Raw genomic sequence first — 9,993 nt, 5'->3', positions numbered from 1 at the left:
AAGTCCAAACTGAAACCACATTTGTAGAGTTTTAGTAGAAACAGTGTCATAGGCAAAAGAAAATGTTATCCAAATGAGAAAATAATTGTAAAGCTGGTGTTTTGAGAAGAAGAGAGAGAGAGAGGATTTTAAACAAATTTAAAAGGTACTTAAAGAGATGGCCCAGGGTGAAGGGAACCTATGTTCTAATCCTACTTCTTTGATCTGTGAACTTGGGGCCTGTAGTAGACAGAATAATGGCCTCCCTCAAGAGGTTCAGATGCTAATCCCAGAGAAAGACTTGATAGACCATTGCTGGCTTTGAAGTGGACAGCGGTCTGTACTTCCAGTTTCTGGCCTGACATGTAAAGAGCATGGAAGTTCTCACTCCCTCCTCAAAATAAAGAAAAAGCTGAAGAAACTGAATATCAACTTTTCTTAGATCTATAAGAAAAGTGAGGTCAAGGATAAATCACTGCCCTGAAAGCTGGAGAGATGGATACCAAAAATCACAGCTTTCCAACACCATAGCCAAGAGCAAAAACCCAAGCTGGAGCCAGAACCTATGGGAACACTTCAAATGTTATTGACAAATTGCCGAAGGTGCAATGTAAACTAGCTTGAAATCAAAACACCAGGGGCCAAGTTTGGGGGAACAGAGCTCACATTTATGAGTTTTACCTCCAGGATCCTTACCAGCTTCTCACATTGAAGATCAGAGAAAGATCCCCTTATGCTTCTTGTAGTTGGGAGAGGAAAAGTAACCGTTTTGAAATACTCCCGAACATTCTGTTCCCTTTATAAAGGACTACACTCAAAAGAAACTATTTTACCAGAGCTTACCAACTTTGGGAAAGGGAAATTACACCCTTACTAGCCTTCTCACCTACAGGGGGAAAAAAGTGCTGAGAAGCACTATTGAAGTCACATCCTCAGAGCACATGCTCACTAAAAACCTGAGACCTAATCATAGGACTATAGGATGCTCCCCCTAACCCCACTCCTTACCCCACAGAGACCAGGCTCCTGTATAATCAGGGATTACAGCTAAAAGGACTGCAAAGCTCAGACCCTTTTTAAGAAGACAAGCAGGAGACAAAATGAAAGACACTAGAGTAAACATTAGCCTCTAATGCATACAGCTATAGCAAACATTAACACAGTTTAACCTCTTGCCACATAAACTTAACACCTCCCACTAAAGGCCTGTTTACTTCAGTACCTTTTTACCCAATACATCACGTGTGCTTTCAACAAGGTATTATAAGCCATGCTAAAAGCAAACAACTAAACAAATGAATGAAAAACCAAAAACAAACAAATAGAAAAAACCAGTTCAATAGACCAAGTGAGCATCAGAACCCAGACTCAGGTATAGCAGAGACTTTAGAATTATCAGACTGGGGATTTAAAATAGTTACGATTAGTATGCTGAACTAACGGAAGAGTGGAAAACATGCAAGAACTGATGGGTAACGTTAAGAAGAGAAATGAAAACCCTAAGAAAAAAAATTTTAATGCTGGAAGTCAAAAACATTATAACAGAAATGAAGAGTGCCCTTTGGACTCATCAATAGCTTGGAAATTACTGAGGCAAGAGTCAGTGAGCTAAAAGACATGTCAAAAGAAACTTCGCAAACTGAAAAGCAAGAGAAAAATGAAAAAAAATCAAAAAGTACATCCAAGAACTACAGTACAATTATAAACAATGTAATACATGTAATCCAGAAGAAGAGAGAAAGGGATGGAAAAATATTTGAGACGCCGAGGCGTCTGAGGAAGGGAGGGCGGCAGCGGTGGTGGTGACTGAGCGGAGCCCAGTGACAGGATGTTGGTGTTGGTATTAGGAGACCTGCACATCCCACACCGGAGCAACAGTTTGCCAGCTAAATTCAAAAAACCGCTGGTGCCAGGAAAGATTCCGCACACTCTCTGCACTGGAAACCTTTGTACCAAAGAGACTTATGACTACCTCCAGACTCTGGCTGGTGATGTTCATATTGTGAGAGGAGACTTCAATGAGAATCTGAATTATCAAGAACAGAAAGTCGTTAACTATTGGGCAGTTCAAAATTGGTTTGATCCATGGACATCAAGTTATTCCATGGGGAGATATGGCCAGCTTAGGCCTGTTGCAGAAGCAGTTTGATGTGGATATCCTTATTTCAGGACACACACAAATATCTGAAGCATTTGAGCATGAAAATAAAGTCTACATTAATCCAGGTTCTGCCACTGGAGCATATAATGCCTTGGAAACAAACATTATTCCTTCATTTGTGTTGATGGATATCCAGGCTTCTACAGTTGTCACTTGTGTGTATCAGCTAATTAGAGACGTCGTGAAAGTAGAACGAACCTAATACAAAAAATCTTAAAGCGAGGCGTGTCCTGATGATTTTTCTGTTGGGTTTTTTTTTTTTCTTTTCATTTCCCTGTTCAACTCAAGTAATTAAACGTTTAAGAGCCACAAAATTGTATCACTTTTATAATATTTTGCAGTAAAACATAATCTCGTCTTCTGTTAATACAATGTTCTAAGCTTCTTGTAAACTATAAGATTATATTTAGTTTAAGTATATGATTTCTATGAAAAAATGTCCACCACACAGTAAATGGCCACATGTTAAGAAAAATTTATCCTTGTAAATATCTTCATATTTGATATTTGGAACTTTATTACCAAAGTAGTGCATGAGGGGAAAGAATCTAGATTTTCTTGTAGACATTCTTCTCTTCTCCAGTAATAAACAGTTACCTTTCATTTAAAAAAAAAATTGAGCTGAGGAATTTCCAAAATTAATGAGAGACCAGAAACCACAGATTAGGGAAGCTCAGAGAAAACTGAGCAGAATAAATAACAACAAATCTATACCAAGGCATGTCATATTCAAACTGCAAATAAAACAAAGACAGGAGAAAATCTTGAAATAAGCCAGAGGGGGAAAATACACATCCTACCTACAAATGAGCAAGGATAAGAATTACATTAGACTTGTGTTCAGACACCATGCAAGTAAGATATTTAAAACACTGAAAGGAAAAAACCCACCAATCTAAATTTCTGGATTCAGTGAAATTATCCTAAGTGAAGAAGAAATAAAGACTTTTTCTGACAAAAATTGAAAGAAAATGTTGCCAGTAGACCCACTTTGCAAAAAAATGTTTAAAAAAATTCTTAGGAGTGAAAGAAAACTACTACAGGTCAGAAGCTTGGATCTATATAAAAAAGGAAAAGTGGTAAAGAACAAATTCATAAAGATAAAGTATTTTAGTTCTCTTATTGTTAATTGATCTAACATAAAAACTTGTTCAAATAGTTATAGCAACAATGTATTTGGAAATTATAGTTTATAGATGAGTAAAATGAATGACAGCAATGTTATCAGAAACTGGAAGAAGAAATTGGGTATGCTCTGTTACAAGGTACATGCACCACCTGTGAGGTGGTACTGTGTTATTTAAAAGCGGACTTAAAGTTGTTATAAATGTATGTTGCAGACTCCAAGGGAACCACCAAATGAAAAATAAAAAATGACAAAAAGAGTATTAGTCTACAACCTCTAGAGGCTTGAAAAGTCAAAGAAACATATTCTTCTATAAGACCGAAAAAAGAACTGGCAAAACCTTGATTTTAGCCCATTAGGACCCATGTTGAACTTCTGACCTAAAGAATAATAAATAAATAAATAAATAAATTTGTGTTGTTTAAATCCACTAAAATTGAGGTAACTTGTTGTAGCAGTAATAGGAATCTAATACATGACCTTTGGCAAAATACTTAGCATCTTTCATACAATTTTCCTTTGTTGCAAAATGAGTGGTTAGATTCTTATGCAAATTCCTATATTTGCAGTATTGTTAGAAAGAGTACTAAGTTTAAAAATTCTTTCTTTCTTGTTTCCTTCTTTCTCTCTTTCTTTTACTTTCCTATTCTCCTTCATGCATTTCCTTCCAAGACTTATTTAGCATCCTAAGTAAGATACTGTACTTGAGAGCTAAAAACAAATACATTGGAGAAAATTACAATATAATAAAAGTCAGAAAAAGTAATTATAGATAAAATTATAATTACATTGTAAAACTACAGTCAAAACATAAGGTGGGAACAAATAAGACACAAATCTAAGTCAACACTCCAAAATTCCATCATACTCCAAAAACAGCATTTTTATTTAGCATAGCATAATATGCTTAGCATAATATTGGGGTTATAATACTATGAAAGACTGCAAGGACTAGACTATCTTTCCAATCTGCTCTTAGCTTTTACTGAACAAAATTGAGAACACAGATTTCTTCATTTTGCAACCACAATGGCAGAGGGGAAAAATTAGCAGAGGAAGAGACTTCATAATTTGTAGACAAGTCAGAAGATGCATGTAAAGAGACAACAACAATGTACAAATGCTATCCAATAGTATTCTCTGCAAAGATGGAAGTATTTTATGTTTGTGCTGTTGAATATGGTATCTGCCAGTCACATGTGGCTATAGAGCCTTTGAAAAGTGGTTTCTATGACTGAGGAACTAAATTTTTAATTTTAACTACTTTATTTAAAATTTAAATCCCTATACATGATGAGTGGCAACTGCAGTAAACAGTTGAATTCAAAAATAGTAATGATGATTAACTAGATCGTGAAACTAAAATCTCAAACTATGACTCTTCATATGCTTATATCCCAGATGAATTTTCTCAAAATGAAATATTAAGTTGTATATTTCCAAGGAAAAAATGAAGGATGGTGTTCTTATCCAGTTAGTCATTCACCAGGAAAACTTTATCAGACATTATATTGTGAAAGGATCTGGAACATTCAGTGTTGCTAAAGGGACACCAGATAGTACTCTTTCATCTCCTGTGGTATTTGAATGCCAGGATGTACTTGTTACAAAGAAGTCTGCCCTATCTCCTTACGAAAAATTGTAATGATTTTCATTACCCTTTATGCTCACTTATAAAAATGTATTCATAATATGACTTAGACGTAAAAAAATATGAGTCCATTGGATCAAGATAGAAAATGGTAACAGCTATTTTTCTTGGTATACTATGGATAAACACACTCTTTCTTCATGATACGGTAGCCATTTACACTTTTATTCTAGTTTATAATTTCATATAAGCTTTAACCACTAAAATATAACATGACATATCTCCTCTATAATAATTTTTTTAAATTCATGATAGCGCTTTCATTAAATACACTTTCTCATGTATGATAAGTTTCTCTCATTACAACAGGGAAAGAATATTACTTAGGACACTGGCTATAAATACCTAATTAGAAATAATAATATAAATTTATGCTAAAATAAAAAGAGATTTCCCACAATTCTTTTAATTTATGATTGTCAATCAAACAAGTAAGAACAATTTCGAATGACCAATAAAAAGCCCAACTAAGTGACGGAAAAATGGAATCCATTATTGGGACTCTATGCTACATTTTTAGAGGCCTGATGCAATAGTGACAAAGGACAAGATGTTTAACCCAGCAGTTCTCAAACTTATAGACCTTAAAGTTTATTCCACAGAAAAAATGAAATTAGTATTTAATGAACTAAATTTTAGGAAGTGTGGTTCTGGCTTCTCTATGTTTGCAGCAACCAGTATTTAAAGCAGCACTCAGAATATGTCTGCACCATGCCAGAACAACTAATCCAGTCAAACTGAGGTGACAGATTAATATGATTTTCACAGGTACCAATTTATTAATTTATATATTTATTCCTTGCACCTAGTATGTGTAAGTAATAAGTAGTGGCACACAAAGTTGGAAGAGTGAGTGATTTTGACACACTTTGAACACTGAATATTATTTTCCTTTTTTAAAATTAACTTGGCATAACATAATTATGCAATATAACATAATTATGAGATAAATTAAATTATTTTTCTTTATCCCTGGTTGTCTCTTGAAATGCTTCAGTGTTAAGTGCCTAGAATTCCTCACAAATGCTGATGTCATATGCATATTTATAATATATGGAAAGATAATCATTTTCCTCCTTTTAAAACATGATGTAGGAAAGTGAAGCAACTTCTGTCAATCTGTTTTTCTGTGCACTTTGTAGGTAAGGATCACTAAGCTCCATGGATGGAATATTTTGGCTAACAGTAATGGCATGAAAGTCAGTGTATAGGTAATCAAAGGACAAATTCCTTGTGACACTCAGTCATCACTGTATATGTTACTCAATTTATGAATTCTGCAGATTTTTTTTGAAGAGGATATTAAAGTGGAGAAAAAATATAAATAAATAAAAAAAAATGGAGGTGAACTTTCTTCAATTAAATTAGCAGAAGTTACACCTCCATGATGTTCATAATCTTCAAAATGCATTAATATATCAGATCAAAAAGGGTCAGGGATGTAAAAACACAGCTCCCAGTATCCAAGTTCCAGAGCACAGAGCAGCAGAAGGAGTTGAGGTGCAGGAGAGAAAAGGTGAAAGCATAGAGATGCTATCTTTATTGTCTACAATCCCAAATGTATTGTACTATATACATATATATTCCCTTGGCATTGATCTCCAGGACAGGACAAAAAAGGGAAGAGAAGAAAGAAATAGCATGCATCCCAGCAGCTGTACACAGAGGAAGCTCAGGAGAGACAAATATATACTAAATCACCATAAAAAATGTGAAATAATAGGGTATTACTGCAAGCTAGTCTGACCTCCTGCTCACTCTACAGGGACAGAAGAGGAAAGCTGAGAAGGGATGTGCACCCAAGGGAGGGACCTCACACATTTAGAGAGAAATTCATTCACAGTTACTGTATTATCATTTAATCAATTCACAGTTATTGAGAGAACAAATATATATTATTATATTCTTTCATTGCACTCTGAGAATTTTAAATTATATTTTCATTATTTCCTGATTGAGAGTCAAAGTTTTCATATATCCCAATGTGTACACATATAGATATATATTTTCATTTTATAAATTTGAAGTCTTAAAACAGTTTTTAAATACTATCATAACTACATATTCCATATATATGTATATACGTACACATATATATTCTCAATCTATCAATTTAGGATTAAATATAATCTATATACATAATCGTTTCTTTCCCTTTCTCTCTTTCTATATATAAAATCTTGATCTGTCAACTGTGGATGGTTATAGAAGATAAATAAATTTAGAGCAATAAATAAATAAATGTTGGAAGTTAAGTGATGAACAATGGCAAAGTAGGCAAATTCAAAGAAAGTACGCTACTTTTGAAATGAATGCCTGATAATGTTATCAGAGGTTGGAAGCATTAAATAATGCAAAGAAATTACATTATAATGCGAAAAGAAAATGATCTGCAATTCACCATTATACTATCAGTAATATTTTGTCAAACCACGTAAAACAAAATCTCACAAAATATAACAATGTACTGAAATAAACACAGTATAGCAGTAAAAAATGTTCATATCTTAACCCTTGAAAGATGTAGTATATAAAAGAAAAGATGTATAGGATAATGACACAGCTCAATGCACACACACATGTACACACAAGCACTTACATACATATGGACACTTTCGTGCTCTCTCTCACAAATACACACACACACACACACACAATAATCACGCGTTATTTTCACGTAGAAAATCTCACTATATCCCCAAATAGGAATAGTACAAACCAAATTCCTTGATCATTAAGCAATAAAATAAGGAATATTAAAAAAAAAACTCATATTCTAAGAGAAAAAGAAGAAATAATGAAAGAATCAACAAAAGAAAGAAAAGCGAACCAAAGAATTAACAAATCAATGGAAAAGGAAGGAAAGAAAGGGAGAGAGAAGAATGAAGGAAGGAAGGGAAATTGAACATTATTGCTGACAGAATTACAAAAAAAAGAATAACAAAAAATAAATAAAAAGCATTAATTAATAAAGAAAATTTTGCAATTAAACGACTAGAAAACAATAATACAAAAAGATCATGATTTTCTGATAAATAGGAACATTGATGAATAGATAAGAGCTGATTTTTTGAAAAAAATATCAGAAGCTAATACATTCAGAAAAATAGAGCAAAATTAAAAACAAAAAAATACAAAATTATAAATGAAAAAAACACCCAAAAGCATAGAGAAAATTTTAATAGTTATAAATCATTTTACTGAATCACATGCAAATAAATTTGAAATGATGATCTTACAACTGTGTCAAAAATTTTTAAATAAACTTAAAAACAGATAAATAAATAAATAAACCTAAGCCAAATTATTATGTGGTAGAAAAAATAAAGATAAGTTGTCAAAGAACTTTCACTGCAGAGACACCAAAACAATAATTTTGAGGCTATTTAAACAATGGGTAAATGCTTTCTACACAAGTGAAAATGATTCCACACCTTTGGTGATGACTCTCTTACTAATTTACACATGAGCCAGTCTATGAACTACAGCTACCAAGTCAACACTGAGATATTCAGAATTTCTCCCCGACTTCTTGTGATCATGTCACAGATTATAAAATATGGAAAGCCAAATGATTATTTTTTCAGGATGACAAAAACTAAAAGGTATCTACTGTTTTTCTGATATCACAGAAAGTAAAGTAACTTAAGGCTCTTATTCTGCCCAAGTCTCATAGTTGAAAATAGGCAGAGTCAGAATCAAACCCTGGTCTATTCAACTCCAAAGACTTTGTTCCTTTCATTGTTTGTGCACTTTAAAGAAAATGAGTTTATTATTTGAAACAAATTATAGAAAAAGTTTCTTCACATGACTCCAAAATAATAAGCTAGTTTGCTAGAAAAACTCCATAGGGTTATTTTGCTTTGTTTTTCATAAAAATGTATATAACGTCTGTAGATAAAAGTGTTTAGAACATTTAATTGATTTGTCAAAAAAAAAAGTCAGGTATTCTTTCCTGCAGTGACTAAAGTGGATATATACATATCAAAACTAGCGGGATAGAAAGATATGGGGAATAAAAAGACCTTTGATTTTTAAACATAAATTTTTTATTGCCAAGGTTTTAATTACTTTTGTGATGTTGGGAGTCAATGATTGTGGATATCAAATGACATGCGGTCTAATACCTTTTTTTAAAAAAGGTTTGGAGAAGGAGATTTCTCACTTATTCTTCAATATTAGTGATTATAATTTCATAACAATTACAATTATTTTCCTTTACTTTGTGCTGAAACCTCTAAAAATGGAATACCCCCCAAATATTTTTAATGAGAAAAATCTAAAAAGTGTTAGAACTTTTCTCATCTATGTTTTTCTCCTATTTACTCCTTATTCTCTTTACTTTCCACTTTTTGACTGTGGAATATGAAAGCTTTTTCCACCAAAATTACTACTGTTAGCCTTGGGGATAAGTTGTTTCTTTCCTCGACTTAGACACAGTTCAATCTAGATACTCTAATAATTGTCGTGTTTTAACTTCATATTTACTGAATTGTTCAAGGTTGTTTTTTTTTCATGCTCTGTTTGTGTTTATAGAGAGTTTGTTCCAAAAGTGAAGACATTTCTCGTATTTTATATTTGTTACATTCCATGAAGCAGCATCATTTAAATGCCATTTCCTTTCTTTGTTGATGATATTTCCTTTTAAATGACTTTCTATGATGAGGTTCACATACCAAAGTGATTTCGCTTTGTTTTGTTGATAATTTGCATGAAAGAAACCTATGAAACACTGATGGTAACTGGGTAACTCTAGTGACTATAGCTAGCTCACTCTCATTCCTGTAGTTTTATTATACAAGTACTATATCCTTTTATGAAGGAGTATGGCAATATTTGTCTTAAAATGAAAAATGCAAACCTATAAACAGGCTTATACAGTCATGTGGTAACATTTAAATCAATGTCATCTATCTGTGATGCTTCTAACTTCATAGAATGATTCAAAACTTTCACATGGACAATGAACCAGCCAGAGCTGATAACATTCATTTGGCAACTAAAAATGAGTTACTCTTTCGGTACTTCTAAAACTGCTGAATTTATGATTTTTTAACTTCATGACCTAGTTTACAT

General features: G+C 32.9%; 1 pseudogene; it reads left to right on the top strand.

Moving 5' to 3' along the window:
- Positions 1-1,779: 1,779 nt before the first annotated feature.
- Positions 1,780-2,357, top strand: LOC133089602 (vacuolar protein sorting-associated protein 29-like; annotated as a pseudogene).
- The last annotated feature ends 7,636 nt before the right edge of the window (positions 2,358-9,993 follow it).

This window comes from Eubalaena glacialis, chromosome 4 (genome assembly GCF_028564815.1).
Source record: "Eubalaena glacialis isolate mEubGla1 chromosome 4, mEubGla1.1.hap2.+ XY, whole genome shotgun sequence".
Classification (NCBI taxonomy): domain Eukaryota; kingdom Metazoa; phylum Chordata; class Mammalia; order Artiodactyla; family Balaenidae; genus Eubalaena; species Eubalaena glacialis.
Note: the sequence above shows the minus strand (reverse complement) of the source record. Positions and strands in the feature narration are given on the sequence as shown.